We start from the raw sequence: 21,141 nt of genomic DNA, 5'->3' as shown, positions 1-21,141 counted from the left end.
AATTTTTTAAGCTGAAGGTTTTTTTTTGTTTTTTTGCAGTGAGAATTACCTTTTTTTAAAAAAATTATCACAGCTCTTATCACAATCCATACATATATCCATTGTGTCAAACACATCTTTACATATGTTGTCATCTTTTTCAAAACGTTTTCTTCTACTTGAGCCCCTGGCATCAGCAACTCATTTTTGCCTCCTCACTCTCACACCCTCCCTCCCCCATGTCCCCTGATAATTTATAAATTATTCTCTCTCTGTTTTTCTCCATGTCATTTCACCAACTTTTCTGATGTCTGTCTCCCTGGGATAGGGGCCATGCGCCGATCATTGTGATTGGTTTCCACTAACTCCCCCCGCGCCCCTACCCTTATCCTCCTAGTATCACTGCTCCTCTTGTTGGTCCTGAGGGGCTTATCTGTTCTGGATTCCCTGTGTTGCGAGCTCTTACCTGTACCGATATACCCAAAACAAAACAAACAGACAAAAACCATATCACCGGGAGTGACGAGGAGGGCAGAGTGGAGAGCTAAAGCCCATCCGTAGTCAGTTGGACACCCCCTGTCAGAAGGGCCACAAGGAAGAGAAGAGCCAGTCAGGGTGCAGTATAGCACCGACGAAACACACAACCTTCTAGTCCTTTAATGCGTTCCCCACCCCCACCCACCCCCAGCCCACTACCATGATTCCAATGACTGCACACATCCATGATAGGATCGCTGAAGACAAATGGGTGCATAAGCAAATGTGGTGAAGAAAGCTGATGGTGCCCGGCTATCAAAAGAGATAGTGTCTGGGGTCTTAAAGGCTTGAAGGTGAACAAGCGGCCATCTAGCTCAGAAGCAACAAAGCCCACATGGAAGAAGCACACCGGCCAGTGCGATCACGAGGTGCCAAGGGACCAGGTATAAGGCATCATGCAACAAAAAAAAAAGATACAAGTGTGTGTATGTATGTGTATATGTACATATGTATATGTATGTATATACCATATTAAATGAAGGGGGAAGTGCAGAGTGGAGACCCAAGGCCCAAGTGTCGGCCAATGGAGATCCCCTCATAGAGGGGTTTAGGAGAGGAGATGGGTTAATTAGGGTGCGAGGTAGTACCGATGAAGAACACAGCTTTCCCCCAGATCCTGGATGCTTCCTCCCCCCAACTGCCATGATCCGAATTCTACCTTGCAGGCCTGGATAGGACAGAGGCTGTACACTGGTACATATGAGGGCTGGAGGTACAGGGAATCCAGGGTGGATGATACCTTCAGGACCAAGGGTGTGAGGGACGATGCTGGGAGAGTGTAGGGTGAGTGGGTTGGAAAGGGGGAACTGATTACAAGGATCCACATGTGACCTCTTCCCTGGGAGAGGGACAGCAGAGAAGGGGGGAAGGGAGACTCCGGATAGGGCAAGATATGACAAAATAATGATGTATAAATTACCAAGGGCACATGAGGGAGGGGGGAAAAGGGGAAGGAGGGGAAAAAAAAAAGAGGACCTGATGCAAGGGGCTTAAGTGGAGAGCAAGTGCCTTGAGAATGATTGGGGCAGGGAATGTATGGATGTGCTTTGTACAATTGATGTATGTATATGTATGGATTGTGATAAGAGTTGTATGAGTCCCTAATAAAATGTAAAAAAAGAAAAGAGGAGAAAAAAATGATTAGGGCAAAGACTGTACAGATGTGCTTTATACAATTGATGTATGTATATGTATGAATTGTGATAAGAATTGTATGAGCCCCAATAAATTGTTAGAAAAAAAAAGAGTTGTATGAGCCCCTAATAAAACAATTTTTAAAAAATGGAAAAAAATTCTGGCTGGACCAGAACATGTGTACTGGTACAGAAAAGCTGAAGCTTTAATGTGTTAAATCTCGCTCTATACACACAATGACATGCCTATGTTTTCTGTTTCTTTATTTTACACTGGGCCTATGCTAAAAGACATCCATCTATATTCCAGGTCAGAAACGCAAATGTGTCTAGAGACTGGAGGAAGAAGGCTGGTGGCACAGTTGTTAAGCCCTCAGCTGCTAGCAGAAAGGTTGATAGCTTGGATCCGCCCAGCGCCTCTGGGAGAAAATCCTAGCGATCTGCTCTCATGAAGTGCGCTGCCACATATGGGGTCACGTGGGTCACTGAGCCAACCTTGACTCCTTGGCATACCAGACCACCCCTGGAGCCAGGTGGATAAAGGAAACAAGCGGGCTTGGGTGTGAGCAAGAGTTGGGTGTTGAGGCCTGGAGAACGAGCGCTCCTGGTCCATAGAAAGGGTGCGACTCGATGGCTATGTGAGGCAGCACGAGCCTAAGGGGCCCCATTTTCCAATGATTTAGAAAGAATTTTGAAAGGAGACCTTGATGTTGCATGTTAAACTTGGCAATTTTCCATCAGGTTAGCCTTAATTGGGCCCAAACCAAACTGAGGGCCAGGGACCATGATCTTCATTCATTTACTGTTTACCTAGCTATTATTTGAGGGCCCTGGCGCCATAGCCAGGTAACTGCGAAGGTAGCAGTTCAAAAACACCAGCCACTCCGCAGGAGAAAAATGAGGCCTTCTATTCCCATTAAGGCTCGCCATTGTACTTTATAGGGTCGCTATGAGTCAGACTAGATTCAATGGCAGTGAGTTTGGTTTGATTTGGAGCCATTATTTCTACCATGAATCAAGCTGCTGGGGCTGTTCTAGGCCGAAGCCATTCCATTCTCAAACAATGCCCTGAGGTTGGTACTACTGCTGTCTTGGTTCCAGAGAGGGTTCCGGTCCGAGAGAAAGGATGAACGCGCTGCAGTGGGACGCCTCGTGTGCAGGCTCTGTGTCATCCCTTTCTTTCAGTGTGAGTGGGACCTGTAATATAGCCAGGTGGCTTTCCCTGGCAAAGCCAAGGATTCCTAATCTGTTGACTCTGAGTTCGATATTGTATCCTGGGTGGGCCTGACTTAAGCAGGCGGTCTTTCAAAAAGAGGTTAAGACAGGGAGCAGCAGAGATGCTACCCTGCGCGGTGTGGGAAACGCCTTTTGGCAGGGAAATTGTAGTGGACGCAAGAGCCGAGTCTTAAGATGGTAGGGAACTGGTTTATGGCCCCATCAGTGAGCTGGGAAGTTGAGGCCGAACCTCACCTGACAAGCCTTGTGAGACACTGAGCAGAGGACCCAAGTAAGCCAGACCTCCACCCCTGACCTATGGAAACTGAGGTAATGAATGGGTGTTGCGGTAAACTGCCAAGTTTGTGGTAATGTAACATGGGGAATTACTACACAGTCCCAGGATCACATTTTGGATGAGTGGCAGAAATGGGGTTTGTGTCCAGGCAGCCCACCTGCAGAGTTGGCACTGCCTCACATGGGCCATTTGGGGGCCCTTGAAACAGACTATGAGCTCTTTGATCAGATCATTTTAAAAATGATTTTTAAAACTTCCTCTCTGCCCCTCATGAACACAAGATGTATATTTCTACTATGAAGTTTGGCTTTATAAATCCACTGTTTTTGGGGGGTGGGATACTAAAAATTACATTTGTTCAGGTTATGATGTGCATTTTTCATATTTACGTGTGTGTGCATATGCACATGCAGATCGTCCTTAAATAATGACTTATTTGAGTGACAGTGAATTACACTTCTAGCCATCTGTATTTTGCGTTTTTTGGTACCTTTTTTAGTAGTAACACGAACACACAGTGCGTTTTAGTGCATGATTCCCTGGTAGATATTCAGTGTTGCGATTTACTGTTCAGATTATGAAAATCAAACCAGTAAAAGCGTGTTCAGTTTATGCCAGAAGCCACTTCTGGCGCAGTCATCAGGAAGTCAGGAACCACCTGTACGTTTCTCTCTCCCTTTTTAGAGAAATCTGCTTATTTAAGTAATTTTTTTCTGTACTTATTTTTATTTTTCTACAGTTTTATCGGCACTTCATCCACATATCATACAATTCGATAGTTCACCTCTCTCAAGAAGAGTTGTTTGTACACCGTTTCTCACAATCAATTTTAGTGTACTCATTTTAAGATACTCTTTAGAATGCATTTGGTGGAAACTTAGAAGAACTGAGCATTTTAGTGTACTTACAGAACTTTATGTGCTGAAAGCTGTTTGAAGCATTGTAAACATTTTGTTTGCCTCGATTTGAATTTTACAAAGATGGTGGACTATGCCGGGATCTGGCCGTATTTCTTTTCGAGCCAGTTGATCGGACATTTATTGGGTACAGGCGAGGTCAGCTTTAGGGGCACTTGATAACTGTTTTTTAAAAAAATTTTATTGGGAGGATCTGGCAGTTTAACTAACAAGGTTTGTCCAGACTTTTTTTTTACCTTTAGAGTTTACAACTTACTCTCCATTTCAAACGTTTGAAATGGAAATGATCAGTTTCGACTTTGCATGTATCTTCTCTGGAATATGCAGAGTGAAATGAGACCAACTAAACGCAGTGGGAAGGAGTTGCCATGACTCCCTTTAATCCACGGAGTGGACAATACAAACTCCCAGGCATTTATCCATTCTGCTGCAGGCATTAATTAGTAAAGAATCTTAATTATTCATCATTAAGGATTAATATTGTCTGTAATAGACTGAAATTCATATTTTAAATGTTCTATTTTGGAACATGAAATAAATTTACAACCTGGCTTTTTACCCAGGTTGTTCAAGAGCCTAATTGGACCAGGCAATGGGAAGCAGCTTGGTGCTGGCAGCCTGGATTCGTTATTGGGAGCCCGGATGCTTCCCGGGCCCTTGACTGAGAACCTTGATGACCTGAGCTACCTGGTTGTGTGCTGTGTGTCAGACAGGTGTGCTTACACCTGTGACCATAATACCTGCCCGGTGTCACTTAGAGGATAATTGTAAGGATCCAGTGAGATGATAGAGTTTAGAAAATCGTAAATGAACTATATGGGAGTTTAAGGTTCAGTCTTTGCCATTCTAGCTGCAATATATGTATTGCCTTCTTGGGGACAAACAAGCATCGAACAGCTCTCCGCCCTGGACACTCAGTGTGCATGTGTCTGCCGTGTGATCCGAGACTGCCAGTGCCTACCAATTCAAATAAACAAAGGTGCTTCTTTCCCCACCTCGAACACCGTGTTAGGAGAATTGTTGTCAATTCATTGATATTTGCAAACTCATTTTCTGTCTTGGCTATCTGATAGAATCAGAAAGGTGAGTCTCTGGAATTTCGTAATAGGGTATAGGTGGCCTGCCCTCCCCATTTGCTCTCACTGCCTATGATGTTGCTTCATTTCTGACAGGCCGCTCAGGATGTCGAGAGAGAGACTTCACAGTTTGTGGACGAGTGGAATGAAAAGGTAGTGTGTGCTTACAGGTGCTATCTGCGTCTTCCTAAGAAAGATGCTTTGATTTGCCCAGCACCAAAGCTCAACATTGAGGGTTAGGACAGAAGGACCAGAAACGGGAAACACAGAGAAAGAGAGAACATGACGATGGTAAAGCTGTAGGATTGCATGGACAAGCGGAAACAAAGTGTGGATGAGTGGTTGGATGTAAAGGTTACCTCATCCACAAGAAAATATTTCCTTTTCTTTAAAAAACAAAAACAAAGGCTTTATATTTCTAACACTCTACAACGAAGTGCTTTCTGTACCCTCCCAGTGGAACTTGATGTACTCCCATAGGGTTAGCTTTTAATTATTCTTCTCTTTTTTTATTTAATTATTTTTATCAGGGACTCATACAACTCTTATCACAATCCATACTTACATCCATGTGTCAAGCACATCTGCACATTTGTTGCCATCATCATTCTCAAAACATTTGCTTTCCACTTGAGCCCTTGGTATAAGCTCCTCATTTTTCCCTTCCTTTCCCGCTAACCCCTCCCTCATGAACCCTTGATAATTTATAAATTGTTATTTTGTCATATCTTACACTGTTGGATGTCTCCCTTCACCCACTTTTCTGTTGTCCATCCCCCAGGAAGGAGGTTCTATGTAGATCCTTGTAATCGGTTCCCCCTTTCTACCCCAACCTCCCTTCACCCTCCAGTTGTGGCCACTCTCAGCAATGGTCCTGAAGGGATCATCTGTTCTGGATTCCCTGTGTTTCCAGTTCCTATCTGTGCCAGTATATATCCTTTAGTCTGACCGGATTTGTAAGGTAGAATTGGGATCATGATAGTGGAGGTGGGGAGAAAGCATTTAGGAACTAGAGGAAAGTTGTATGTTTCATCGTTGCTACACTTGCACCCTAACTATCTTGTCTCCTCCTCACAACCCTTCTGTAAGGAGATGTCCAGTTATCTACAGATGGGCTTTGGGTCCCCACTCCACACTCCCCATCATTCACATCGATATGATTTTTTGTTCTTTGTTGCCTGATACCTGATCCCATCAACACCTCATGATCATACAGACTGGTGTGCTTCTTCCATGTGGGCTTTGTTGCATCTGAGCTAGATGGCCACTTGTTTATCTTCAAGCCTTTAAGACCCCAGACACTATCTTTTGATACTTTCTTTACCACATTTGCTTATGCACACATTTGTATTCAGTGATCGTGTTAGAAAGGTGAGCATCATGGAATGCCAATTTCATAGAACAAGGTGTTCTTGTGTTGAGGAAGTAGTTGAGTGGAGGCCCAGTGTCTATCTGCTACCTTAATACTAAACCTATAAATATATGTACGTAGATCGGTTTCCCCATCATCATATATAAATATATTTCCATATATACATGCCTGTATTTAGACCTCTATAAATGCCCTATTTCTTTCCTCTATTTTCTTTCCTCTTGTCCCACTGTCATGCTCAGCCTTCATTTGGTTTCAGCAAGTTCTCTTGGTTACGTTGCTCTTGATCAAGCCCTACCAGGTCTCTTACGCTCTCCTTGCCACGGATTTTGGATCATTTGTTGTTCCCTTGTTCCTGGGTTGGTCAGCACCACCTCCTTTCCCCCATGTCCTCCTTTCCCATGTCCCCCCAGAACCATCGGTCCCGTTGTTCTCTCCTCCAGACTGTTCATCCAGCCTGTCTTATCTAGATTGACCTGCAGAGATAATAATGTGCACAAAAAACAGGAGATCACAAAACAAAGCGACAAGAGAAAACAAAACAATGACAGCAACCAAAAAAACCCTATGACCAAAAATAAATAAATAAGTTAAAAATTAAAAAAAAAGAAAAACCTATAAATAGTTCAAGGTCTGTTTGTTGACCTCTAGGAGTATCCTCAAGTCGAGTCCGATGGGGTGCCATGCCCTGGCCCCAAAGTCTATCCTTGGCACTCCCTCAGGACCTCCCTGCTCTGCTCCCCCCGCTGCTCTGTCTCACACCCTTAGTATTTTGCCTCAGTGTTGTGGGGTCAGACCAGGCCAGTCCCGACATGGTGTCTCTGGTGCCAAATTTATAATTTATAACCACGAGGCCAAATCCCTTGCCATTGATTTTTGGTCATAGTCACCCTCTAGGCCAGAGGGGAACTGCCCCATAGGCTTTCCAAAGCTGTACACCTATAAGGAAACAGACCACCAGAACTTTCTGCCATGGTGGTGCTGGTGGGTAGAAACAATGTGTCGGTCAACAAATGAAATGGATATGCAGAATGCCATGCATCCATCTAATGGGTTATTGTTCCACCTCTGAAAAGGGACAGTGTTCTGCTATGTGCTATGACGTGGATGAACAGTGGAACGCTATGGTGTCTGAAATTAGACACAAATGGACAAATAGTCTAAGATTTCAATTAAATGCAGTGTCAAGAATAGACGAATTCAGAAGAGATGATCGTAGAATTAAGGTTTCCAGGGTTGGAGAGAGGAGAATGTGAGTTAATACTTAATGAGTATGGATATCCTGTTTAGTCACGAAGGAATTTTGGAAATAGATAATGGTGATGCTTATACAATATTATGAGTGTGATGAATGTCACTGAAATGGGCACTTAAAATAGATCAAATGACAAAATCTGTGTTACTGTACATATAGAGGTGAACAGTGACTGGTTGGGGCATATAGACAGACATACGCACTCGTACAATGTACCTCAAAAAGTGCGTGGAAATTTTTAATGATCTTTGGCTTTTTGGAGCCCTCTTCTGTGTGCACGCACACGTGTATGTGTGGATGAAATCTTGTTCCAGGGACATTCACCAAAGGTCTGTCTAGGCCATTTCCAGTGGGTGATACTCGGAACCAGAAATGTGTATTCTTTTGACGATCATAGATTCTTCCGAAAAACACACCCCTGCAAACATACATGTGTTCCCAATATTTTCCCCACAATTTGAGGGAGTTCAGGGACTCTTGATGAATGTTTTGCTCCAACCACTGTGTCTTGATATTGCGCTCTAAGGCACTCTTCCTTCTTGATTTCAAAAATATTTTTTCTTTTTTTTTCCTTCTTGATTTTTAAGAACTGAGGAAGCCTCTCACTTTTGTTTTCATGATAAGCCAGCTATTCTCAGTAACAGATATCAACCGGGCTTCTGCAATACTGTTTTGAGGCACCGTGGTGGTTCAGAGGTTAGGTTCTCAGCTGCTGTCTGGAAGGGGGGCAGCTTGAACCCACCAGCTGCTTGCTCCAGGCAGACCGCTCTGTCCGTTTGCTTCTGTAAGATGTACAGCTTCAGGAACCCCGAGGGGCTGCTTCTATTCGGTCCTCTAGGGTCACTGTAAGTTAGAATCTACTCATGTTGTCCCCAGCATGCTAACCTCAAAGAAGGCCGTTTTGTTGTGCATTAAGCTAAGTCGAGCTAAACTTGTCTTAAGGTCAGCCTTTAATATTATAGAGTTACATTTTTCATATGCAATATATATATACTTTCTATAGTGTATTTGCCCAAAAGACAACCAGTATTTCAAGCATGATTGCTATCATAAATTATTGCAGAAGCTAATGTTATTGTTATGTGTGTGTTTATGTTGTGTTAATTTTAGTAACATAAATTTGAGTTACAGAATCATCATGTGAGTGGATGGGATTCAGTTTTCACTGTGGGGTTTATTCTCTAGGAAAGTTTTGGGCAAAAACATGGAATTGCTTATATATCACTAGCAAGAAACTCCATAAGTAATCAAAAGCTACTTTTGCTCCTAAAAATATTTCAAGTATTAGAGTTTTTTTTCCTATCATTTAAAAAAAACACTTTATTAGGGACTCATACAACTCTTATCACAATCCATACATACATCAATTGTGTAAAGCACATCTGTACATTCTTTGCCCTCATCATTTTCAAAGCCCTTTGCATCAGGTCCTCTTTTTTTCCCCCTCCCTCCCCACTTCCCCCCGTATTAGAGTTTTATCTATCACCACAAGAAGGTCACAAATAAAGCTATTCCTTTATAAGGCAAGGTTTAAGTGACAATATTTTGTGGGCCTTTATTATGTAACATATATCAAAGACCTTTGCATGGTTCGTATCTGAGATGATTTGCTGTGTTCCTGATCTCCTGAGGAACCGTGAACCTACCCACAGTGTCTTTGCTCCTGTATTTAAGCATCTCATGAGGTGTATCAGCCAGCAAACAATAATTCTGTGGGACATTACACGAAACGAACTGGCATGGTAGCTAGCACTGCCGTAGTTAATTGCTGTGTTAGGCAGGGTTCTCCAGAGAAACAAAACCAAGACACTTATGATTTTATATATATATATATATAATATACCATATATACTCGAGTAGAAGCTGACCTGAATATCAGCTGAGGCACCTAATTTTACCACAAAAATGATATTTAAAAAATGCTGGAAAATTCTGCTTATGTACAAGTATATACAGTAAAATTATATATATATATAATATATATATAATATATATATATATATATGTAATTAGTCCTCACAGCCATATGGAGGCCTCAGTTCAACTCACTTTCATGGAACAATTAGTATACTGTAGGCCCTTCAATTCATGAGGGCTGCTGGTCCAAGGTCAAGGAGAGTCTTCCCTCAGGCAAGACAGGCAGAGTTGACCCGCAGGCAGCATGGTGGGGCAGAACGGTTAGTAGCTCCAATGGGATCTTGAACTCAAGCAATGCACAGTGACACAATCCACCAGCCTCAAACTCAAGCAATGTAAGCACCAAAGGTGTGCTGAAGCTGGTCTCAATCAAACTTCATGCTCTAGCTACATGATCCACAGGTTGGTTGGACCCACAGGTAGTGCAACACACTTGGGTGAGGCAAAGAACTAGCTCAAGTAGCAGCATGCTGGTCCTATCACTAGGGAGGAAGAGAGACTGGATGCCGGCCGTGGACCGTATTTATCTCAGTTGCCCTCCATTCAAGCTGCAACCTGCCCAGATGTGCCTATAAAGACCTAGTTGGTACAATAAACCTAACTGTCACAGTTGCTAAAATGTATGGTCTTTACCTCCTAGGGGGTACTTATAGATCAATTGGCATAATATAGTCTACAAAGACAATGTTCTGTATTCTTCTCTGGTGAAGAGCAAATGGGTCTTAAAAACTTGCAAATGACCCTTTAAGATTTAATTCTTGGTCTCTTTCCATTTGGAGCAAAGAAGTGGAAAGAAAATCAAAGATTCAAAGAAATAAATAGTCCAAAGGAATAGTAGACCCCATGAACCACAGAGTTCAGTAGCCAGAGACCAGAAAAACTAGCTGGTGCCCGATTACCACTACCAATCATTCTGAAAAGGATCACAATAGGAGGTCATGGACAGAGGGAGAGCGGGGAAAATGTAGGTTGTAGAATATATCCTTGCGTTCTCTCATTGTGATGGCTGTATTTTTATTTAGGAGACTGACTGTAGATGTTATGCGCTAAAGCAGCATTCTCAATCTTTTTAGTCACAGGACTCCTTTACATTCTTGAAAACCTCTGAGGACCCTAAAATTATTTTGTTAATGCAGAATATAGTTTTCAAGGTGAGGGAGTGGAATGGGAGCCACATCTGAAGAAGAATCCAACTGCATGCCAGCCCAAGGCCACTCCTTCGAAGTGTCTTAGGGACCTTTGCGGGTTGTGAACCACACTTTGAGAACCACTACATTGAAGGATTTGTGAGTAATGAGCCTCATGTTGGCAACTTAATTTAAAATGGCATAGGGAGGGGAATGTAACTTCTATCTTACTTGTTTAAAAATTTCCCTTAAATTTGCAATTACCTGAGGATTTAAAAAACCAAACAAATCGCGGCATTTTAAATGAAAGCAATCATTTGCAAGTCTCGGCAGTCAACTCTTGGGCAGATTAAATGACAGAATAGGCCCTTCAGCAGAGTTTTTGGTGTGTACTGTTGATGTTCTCTCTGTTCGTGATAACTATATCGCTTCTATTTGGGTGGCCTAGTGGTATCTTAGACATTTTATTCTATGGCCATGGCACCTCTGCATCTCTGATCGCATTCTGTGCTCAGGCTGATTTGGGTCAAGTTCTAGAATTTAGGAGACAGGTGTAATTTAGGAGGTAGTTGTATTTTATCAACTACCTTTGTTTTCCATTAATTTAACCTGTGAAAATGGTGCTCTTTTTAACAATTTATGGTATGTTCTGTTACACAGAAAAGTGGTGTTTCTTTGTTGAACTGTAGTGATCATAGAAGTGTTTATTGTCGTAAATACACATTTCAGTGGCTGATATTAAACTATAATATTTTATAGTTGCTTTTTATTTTAAAAAAAGGAATAAAAAGTTTTTAAGCTGCTGCTCCTGTTTTTCATTTTTTGCTAAGAAACCCAGCTCACGAAAAGAATACATTTTTCCTGTATTAAGATTTCACAAAACCAGAATGGAGTCTTGTAAGAACAAAGGGACAAGTAATAAAGTATAGAGTCTATTAACAAAAACTCCCAAAACCAAAAGGCCAGAAGAAGAAAGCATCGTCAGCATCTTTTAGGAAGAAGGTGCTGGGATAAGATTTGATGTGCAATTAATTGAAGCAACTGTCTTTCTCTTTTAAAGAAGAATGGAAAAATTAAATGGTTTCTAACTTGAAATCTTTTAGTACTCAGGTATCCTGCATTGAAAATGGGTCAGCTAGGGGGTAGTAATTCCCTCTCCCCCTGGCCCCCCACCCCAAACAACAAAGAAGATGTAAGGTACTTCAAGAAAAGCTTTACTTTGAATTCAAAGCAACCAACAGTGAACTATTTCATCGTGATTTTTTTAAAATGCTGAGACATAAATATAACCTCATTGCCTCATTTGGGAAACCAGAAATGATTTGAACTTTAAGAGAAGGCTATTTACTAACCCAATTTCTAAAGCAACTGCTTTCCTCCACCTCATCCTCCTCCTCCTCCTCCTCCTCCTCCTCCTCAGGTAGCCAGGCTTCTACTTTTTCTCAAAGCCTCGGCCCATTGGGATTTCCTGTATAAAATTTCTCTACTTTCTCTTTACATATTCCTTCCTTCCAGCTAATTACAGCAGCAACTGAGCTTACTTACACATTTGATGCTTACCTGTTTATACCTATCTTCTTCACGAAATTGTCAGCTACTCCAGAATATTAGTTATTATCCCCAGGATACAATTTGACGTGGACACCGCTCCATGTTTTTACTTTACTCTGCCCCTCCAACATATATATCTCGAGCCTGTACAGTAGATCAAATACACTGGGTCTCTGAATGGATAGTAAGTAGGAAAGGGAAACACAGCAACCAGACTTGGCCCCTGCCCTCCCAGGGCTTACATTGTAGTGCGGCGTGAAGTGTTTTGCCTGGTGGCAGACACTTGGCTCCTGGATTACCGAGGGAACCCATTCTAAGATTATCGGACATTGTTTAGCATCAGCAACCCATTGCCCCCTTGACTAGCGGTAGTGGAACCTTACAAGCCTATGAACATTAGGGAGTCTTTTTTGGGAAGCTGTCCAAGGTCAGTTTTGTAGTTTTAAGAAGACTGGATGTCAGCATGGTCTCAGGCTTGTGAGACTGTCTTTATCAGACGATCTTGAAGCAATGATGCCTCTTACCATTTATAAGGGGAGAAACACGTATTAAACCATCATTGATCGTGAGATACCCTGATTTGAAAAACTGGAAAATCAATAAAAATAGGCATATCTTGAAATAGATAACATATAGTAGTTCTCTGTGGCTAATTACAGGCAAATTAAATGAAATACCTGGTTACAAAGCGCATGACTAAGTGACCATTGATTCCATGGTGATAACTAAATCACATCCCCAAGTTAGCGTGGCTGTGCTAGGGCAGCTTCTTAAAAGGATATGCAGTTTATGCAAAGAGGGGTTACCAAACAAGTGTCATCTGCCACTGCCTGCGCTGTTCAGATAAAAACAATGATGTCATGAAATCCATTGTGTCCATATGGGCAGACAGACAACATTTGCATTACATTGTATAGTCCTAAGATGTCTTCTTATGTAGTATCACATAAAAGCTAAACAATAACTCTGTAGGACAAAGCATCATTTCCGCTAGTTTAGAGGCTAGGAAGTGGAAATCCAGGCGGTTAACCCCCTGAGTAAAGGGCCTTGGACCAATAAGTGCGTGAGCGGATCCTCATGTCCAGGTCTTCTAATTGCATCTTGTGCTCTTTCCAAGAAACTGTACTTCCATATTAATAGCAATATCACCACAGAATCATAATTTCAGTACAGCAATGTTAAGAATACTTTTTGCATTTGTTTCTCCTGCCAAAAGACAGAATGCAGTTGCTCCCATTGGTAGCCCTTTTGTTTTCCAAGTAAACATCCTAATTTGAAATTTTCTTCAGGGGTGCCCTGATAGGGTCCACAGTACCTGAACCACGTGTAGAGCACAGGGTTTGCAAAATAATGGAACCTATTCCTATCTTCGTAGACCAGAACGACGTGGTACAAGGTTTTTATTTATCGCAGACGGTGGTTCTACTTAAATAGGCTGTAGTGAATAAAATGTCATAGCCATGGCTTAAAAGGAAAAAGAAAAAAATTGGTTGATTTGCAATTGAATCTTGATGAGCTATTATTAATTTTTTGGGTTGACTGAAAATGGGACTCTTCTGATGAAATTTAGATGATCCTGAATATTTTTCAGGGGCAGTGTCAGACAGAAATGGACCATCATTTGTGAAACGCCTCTGATAATTATAATTAAATGGGCCTTTAAAAATGGAGCCTGGGAGCAAGATGGCAGGGAGAGAGAGGCCGGAGTCCCTCTGGGGCAGCCGCCGTTTTCTCAGCATGATCTCACAACCTTGGGTGTTACCGAGTTCATACCACTGTCCGGTGAATTCACCAGCAGACAGGTCCCCATTAATATGGGCACAATTGGTCAGGTAGCTCATGGGACCCGTACAGTTGTCAAAGCGGTTTCTGGAGTCTATACTGTCAGGTTAAAAAATGAACTGGAGAGAAATATCACCATCAAACTTGGGTACGCTAAGGCTACGATTTGTAAACGTGCTGACCCAGATTGCCCTTGGCCAGAGTGTTTTAGGGCCTGTGGAAACCAATGCCCGGTGAGCTCCCTACAGACTTGCAGGGGCCAAAGGGAACTGCACGTTAGTCGGGCATGTTTCCTTCATGGATTGTCCGGGCACAGCATTCTGATGGCTGCTGTGCGGAGCGGGGCTGCAGTGACGGAGGCAGCTCATCTGTTGATCGCTGGTAATCAACCTTGTCCACAGCCCAGATGTCCGAGCATTTGTACAAGGCACGGTGGCAGTGGGAGTGCTGCTTATTCCAATATCTGCTCGGCTGAAGTGTAATATTGAAGTTGTCTGTGAGAACATTGTAAAGAACTTTCCAGTACCTCCAAGAGGCGCTACTTGAGAACCGGGACTCATAGTTATAAGGTCCTTTGATGTCAACAAACCTGGCTGTGGGGTTGATGACCTTAAGGGGTGTTTCCAGGCGGTAGTATTCTAAAAGGAGCGTTAGAGATGCGCCAAGAGATGGAAGTCAGGCCTGCTGTTGTTTCCACAGATGAAGAAAGAAAACTCATGTGTGAGCCACTCTTTTCCAAAACCGTGTCACTTTTTGCAGAATATAATGATCTTCATTCAGTATGCAGCTCCAGCTGGCCCTAGCGGAGTTGGAACCAAAATTGGCTCCACTTCGTGCCCAGCTGACAGCATAGTCTCGCCGGTGCTAGGTGCCGTAGCAGAGTTGAAAATTTCCGATTTCCTACTCAGAAGGCTTCTAGGTGTAAGTACTGACGGAGAGGAGTGAGCAGTCCAGGTGCAAATGCTGTCTAAGAATGAAGTGCTCGTGGTGAACAGAAGCTTCCTGGCCACCAGGGGGAGAACTAGTGCTGGAAAGGGAGATTTGGGCAAACTGACTAATTCCATTTACCCAGAAGGAGGAGAAAAAAAATCTTAGCCAAAATGTTGCTAAACACTGGCATTGAACTGGCGGGGGCCAGAGAGGATGAGGGGTGACCTTCGAGCCCAACAGTAAATGTTGACTGGAGCTGCCCAGTTAAATAATAATAAATTTGGAAAATCTCTTCCCCACCTATTTTCAAAGACTACAATTCCATTTCACAGCTCATTACCTAAGTAGTAGCCGTAAGGTTATTCTGAGTATTTGGTGATGAAAATTTAACCTCTAATACTTAAATACAGTCCATAATACATGAACAATTAGTGTAATACTGGATTTACTCTCATTCAGCAAAAAAAAATCAGATTCCCAAGTAATGTCAAGTTTATACATTGGAAATCAAATGCTTTGCTACCGTCAGCCTTTGCTGCAGCATACATGCCAACTGAACTTGTTTGGAATAAAGATGTTGCTCTTGCCCTCTTCATCTTTGGGGAGTTCCAAGTGTAAAGGGCCATCACGGCAGTTTTTAAAAATGACTCAAATCTTCTTTAAAGACTAGCTGCTCTTTTCCCCATAGTTTAGGTTGCCTTTATCCTTGAAATTGAAGGTGACAGGGAAATTCATGAATTCCAATTAACTTACCTTTATAGCCTGGGGGTCAGGGGGCAATGGAGCCTGATCAATTATTGCCTCTTAGGATCACAATCACTGTTTGTCCAGAACTTCATAAAGGAGTATTTCTCCATGGGAAGATGAGGTGTCTCACTCCAAGGGGCAGGGTGGGGTGGGTGAGACAAGATAGGGGTGTGTGGGGGCGGGGTAAAGCCTGAGCAAAACACTGGGAGGAAAGGGGGAGAGAGAGATTAGTGGAGAGAATTATATTGTTCGGGACTTTTTCTTGTCTCATAAAATTAGAGGAAGTACAAAAGACTCATCATGTATCATTTACATCTCTAAATATCTTAAAACTGTGATAATCTTACGCGGAAATGGAGTTGTTGTTTTCTAAAACGTGTAATGTAGTCTTTAACCTTGTAAACGGAATTGAGTAGAGCTAGCCTTACGCGCTAAAAGTGGTGCACAGTGGATTTGGTACTACTGTCCTGAGACTCTTTCTCCTTTTCTGATGGCTTTTTTCAAGTCTGCAGTTAGGGACAGTGTCCTCCAGGACAGCTTCTGGAGGACATTACTCATGAGACTAGATGCTTCCTAAGGCTTCTTAACATTCTACAAGGTGTGAATTTCTATGAAAATGCTCATGGAAGCCAGGTAGGTAGATCAAAGAAGTGAGTTGCCCCAATGTTTCTTATGTTTTGAAATGCCTGATTCAAACAATGACAACCACAAAACCCAGTGCCCTCCCCATTTCGCCCGTGTCAGAGCACCCTGTGGTCCAAATGGCTTTCTCGTGCAGCTTCTTCGGAGGTCGGATGCCAGGCCTCTTTTCTAAAGCACTTCTGAGTGAACTTGAGCCCCTACCCTCTCAGTTAGCAACCTTGTTTTCCTGTTTTCTACAGACTTCTCTTACCAGAAATAATACTATTTCTATCGAAAATCGCCAAATTATTGAGAAGGGGATTTTAATAAGCTGTTTGCTCAAGGGTCCTTTTGCTATGTGTCACAGAGACTATGAAGATGATAAAGAAATGATAGCGATTAATTAGGAAACAGATGCTGTACAAAGTAGGGTGGCAGATACTTCCTCGGGATACAGAGACGGTCTCTAGGAGCACAGGTGAGAAAATTAGTAGAGAGTTATGAGGAAGTGGGAATCAAGCAGAACGCACCCACAAAGGGCGCGACACAGTTTGATGCCAGGCCGCTAGATGAGCCTTCTCAGGTCTCCTATCTCCAGCCATCTGGGATGGGGAATGGGCGGTGAGGAGGTCCCTTTAGGACCTCTAGAATTATTTTTATCTTCAGCAAAATTTTACTTGTATGATATTGCTCAAATATTTCTGTACTCTATTGGATTGCCATTCTTTGGAATGGGCACAAGCAAGGGTCTCTTCCAGTCTGTTGGCAAGGTAGTGATCTTCCAAATTTCTTGCGATAGAAGATACATCCTTACATTTGTTGAAACGTCTCAATTATTATTCTGTCAATTTCTGGAGCTTTGTTTTTCAGTGCAGTTTAAACTTCTTCCTTCAATACCATTGGTTCTTCACCATATGCTACCTCCTGAAACCATTGCGTATTGACTAATCCTTTATGACTTGGGGACTCTGTATTCCTTCCATCTTCTAAAGCTTCCTACACATCTGGTATTTTGCCTGTAGAATCCTTTAGTACTGCAACTTGAGATTTGAAATTTTTCTTCAGTTCTTTCCGTTTGAGAAATGCCGAGCACATTCTTCTTTGCTTGGTTCTTTGTAGCTCCAGGTCTTTGCATATCTCGTTATAATCCTTCGTGTTCTCCAGCTGCTTGACATTTTATGTGCAGCCTTTTTACTTCATTGTATGTTTGGCGCTACGCCCTGGGAGCTGGAGAAGCAGTCTAGTCTGTCAATGAGGTCTCTGTGTGGGCATGGTCTTGTCCTGAAAAATCCTGGGAATTCTGGCATTACCTCCTTGGAGGCTCTCAGCTCACTTCCTTGGAGACTCTGTACTGACAAGGCTGACTCTCTGGAAGACATCCCTGAAGAGAAGCCACATGGACATACCCTGATGCACCCAAATCCCTGGACCTGGAGAAACCACTGTGGAGACCCCTGCCAGAGCCGAGATGCTTACAATGTCTCTGGATCCACAAGACTTCCCACCCACTGGCCCGTATTCTTCCTAAATTCGACATCATTGCATGTGTTTCATGAGTCTGTAAAAGGAATTATTGATTGGGGTTGTACATATGGGCTAATATCGGACTTATGGGCTTGATCTGGACTGGGCTGGGTTGTTTCTCAATACTCAATTGCTCTTGTATATAAACCTTTTTCTTATACACATACAAGTGTGTCTGTGAATTGGTTTCTGTAGTCTACCTGGACTAACACAGCTATCTTCTGTCAAACATTTGTTCCCGAGTAAAGGCTCATTCTCCGTCCCGTAACCATTCAGCCTGCATGTGCACCGAACATCTACTCATAGATCACTGTCATTGCAGGATTGTGTATACAGCAGTATTTACCTATGTTGCTGTCAGCGTGTGTACTCTTCCAGTGCCCTCTTTCACTGTCATCTTGTTTTTACACACCTTCCCCTTACTGCATATTGCTTTCTCCTTCGCCCACATTAGCATGTCATGTCTGTCTTCTGATCAGTACTTTGCTTTCTCTCATCCCTAGTAATCAAATAATATATTCTTTTATAGTTTAAAACCTTTTCTTGGCTTTGTACAGTAGTGTTTTCATACGGTATTTGCCTTTATGTGATTGATTAATTTCACTGAGTCTAATGTCCTCCAGTTATCCATGTCATGAGGTATGTTGCAGATTCTCCCATCATTCTTGAACTTTGCCTAATATTCCATTTGGGTACGCCCTGTAGCGTCTTTGTTCCTTCTTCCTTGGATAAGTGTTTAAGTTGTTTCCATCTTATTGCTACCACAAAGAGGGCTGTGGTTGGCTTGCTGTTCAGTGCCACGGAGTCAATTCTGACTCATAGCTTCCCGTGTAGAACAAAACTGCACACCGCCTGGCCCTGTTTGCGCCCATTGTTGCAGCCACTGCATCACACCCCCTTGTTGAGGGCCTTCTTCTTTTTCGCTGCCCCTCTACTTTACCACGCACGATATCCTGCTCCAGCCACTGGTCTCTCCTGATCGTTAAACATGTCCAACGTACATGTGACGAAATGTTGCCATCCCGGCCTCTACAGAACATTCTGGCCATGCTTCTTCCAAGACAGATTTGTTCTTTGGGCAGTCCATGGTATTTTCAGTGTTAACCTCCAACACCGTAATTCAAATGTGTTTATTCTTCTTTAATCTTCCTACTCAATGGCCAACTTTCACCTGCATATGATGCAATGGAGAATACCACAGCATGAGGGAGGCACGCCTGATTCCTTAACGTAACCTCGTTTTTCCACACTTTGACGAGGTCTTCTACTGCAGATTTCCCTGATGCAATGTATCCTTTGATCTCTGGACTGTTGCTTCCATGAGCATTGATTGCGGACTCAAGCAAGACAAAGTCCTTGACCACTTTGATCGTTTATTCATTTATCACGGACCTGTTGGTTACAGTTGTGAGGTTTAATTTTCCTTTTCTGCATTGAGTTGCAATCCTTGCTGAAGGCTGTGGTCCTTGATCTTCATCAGCAAGTGCTTCGCAAGCATGGTTGTGTTATCTGTCTACTGCAGGTTGTTAATAAGCATTTCCTCCAATCCTGATTCCTCTTCATATAATCTGAATTCTTCTTCATACCATCCAGCTTCTCTGATTATTTGCTCAGCATACAGATTGAATAAGTATGATGAGAGGATACAGCCTGGACACTCAATTTTTGTTTGTTTGTTTAACACCCTTATTCTGTTTTCACAATGCATCTTTAACCATGTGCAGTCTCCACATGAGCACAATTACGTGTTCCATGATATAGTCACTATTCTTCTCCATGGCCATATTTCAAGACATGATCTTGGACAAATCAGTTCTGCATGAGGAGATTCCCTGGAGGCCCTGACCCCTGAAGGCTGCCCAGGAACGGGGGCAGCAAGAATTTCCTTTCAGGGGGAATTGAGTGATTCATCTCCTGTTCATTGCAACCGCCAAATTCAATTGTGTGTATTTCTTTATCCTACATCACCTCTTGGGTATTGACTTTAATTTAATACAGCTCTTGCCTTGGGGAAAGAGTTGATCTTTCATAACTTGACAAAGGGCACGTCATTCCCCTCCGTGTGCTCAGAATAAGCACTTTCTCAAAGGTTTTCCTGTGACGCTCTGGTTCTTCCCCAGGAGTTGCCTGTTCGTGAGTCTGGACTGAGTCCTCAGAAAGGCCTTGGGTTTGGGAGAAGTAGTGTGGAAAATGCTTTGTTTTTCTCAAATACAGGTTGTGTTGTGTCGTGTGTTTCTGGTACCCACTTCTGTCCCAGACTTAATGCATCCTTGCGCTGATGTTTAAAGGATGCTTGCCTCTCCAACTTTGCTCCGTTACCAAGGCCAGAGAAGAGCTGATAGACTTTGGAAAGGGGGGAGATGGCTACATTTGCTTCCTCAGTTTCCTCATTCAGCTTCTTATTAGTACTTGTCATCATTCCCATGGCCTGACCTAAGCCATGGTCTTTTCAGTTGCCTCGTATGCATATGAAAGGTGGACATTGAATAAGGAAGACTGAAAAAGAATCAATGCCTTTAGAGTTGGTGCTGGAGAAGAATGTTGAAAGTCCTACAGAAGATTTAAAAGGACAAACTAATCTGTGTTGGAAGAAGTAAGGTCAGAGAGCTCCTTAAAGGGAAGGATGGCAAGACTTTGTCTTACATACTTTAGACATGTGTCAGGAGAGACCAGTCCACGGGAAGGGCATCGTGCTTGGTAAAGTGGAGGGGCACAGCAAAAAAGAGGAAGGCCCTCCACTCGATGGTTGACATTGGGACTGCAACAGTGGGCTCAAGCCTAAGAACAATTTTGAGGGTGGGGCAGCACCAGACAGTGTTTGGTTCTGTTGTGCATAGGTTGCTTTGGGTCGGAACTTATTCAATGGCAACAACATCATTCCCATCTGATTGATTAGGAGCAAAGAGAAGCAGTTCACATGTGATTCTTAAATATGGACTGAAGTTTTTGACTTACACAGTTTGATGGTAGGATGCAGTGGGGGCTTGGGGGTGGCAGTTCAAGGACTTCTCAAAGCCCCTCTGAGTGCTGGATCAAGAACCTTCTATGTCTTTGTGAGAGGAGTCTGCTGGATTCTTCTAGGGACGTGTGCCTCCCACTAGCAAAGTGTGGTAGTTACATGATCTCTTGTCAGTTTGAGACTTACAAGTGAAGGGGTGGA

At 42.8% G+C, this 21,141-nt stretch overlaps 1 protein-coding gene and 1 pseudogene across 1 annotated transcript in view; both read left to right on the top strand.

Annotated features, from left to right (window-relative positions):
- Positions 1–21,141, top strand: part of HSD17B12 (hydroxysteroid 17-beta dehydrogenase 12) — a 176,529-nt gene that overhangs the window by 81,592 nt on the left and 73,796 nt on the right. The gene's annotated exons all lie outside the window — the stretch shown is intronic.
- On the top strand, positions 7,993–15,282 carry LOC142444269 (eukaryotic translation initiation factor 2 subunit 3 pseudogene; annotated as a pseudogene).

This window comes from Tenrec ecaudatus, chromosome 4, assembly GCF_050624435.1.
Source record: "Tenrec ecaudatus isolate mTenEca1 chromosome 4, mTenEca1.hap1, whole genome shotgun sequence".
NCBI classification, from domain to species: domain Eukaryota; kingdom Metazoa; phylum Chordata; class Mammalia; order Afrosoricida; family Tenrecidae; genus Tenrec; species Tenrec ecaudatus.
This window is presented reverse-complemented; position numbering and strand designations above follow the sequence as displayed.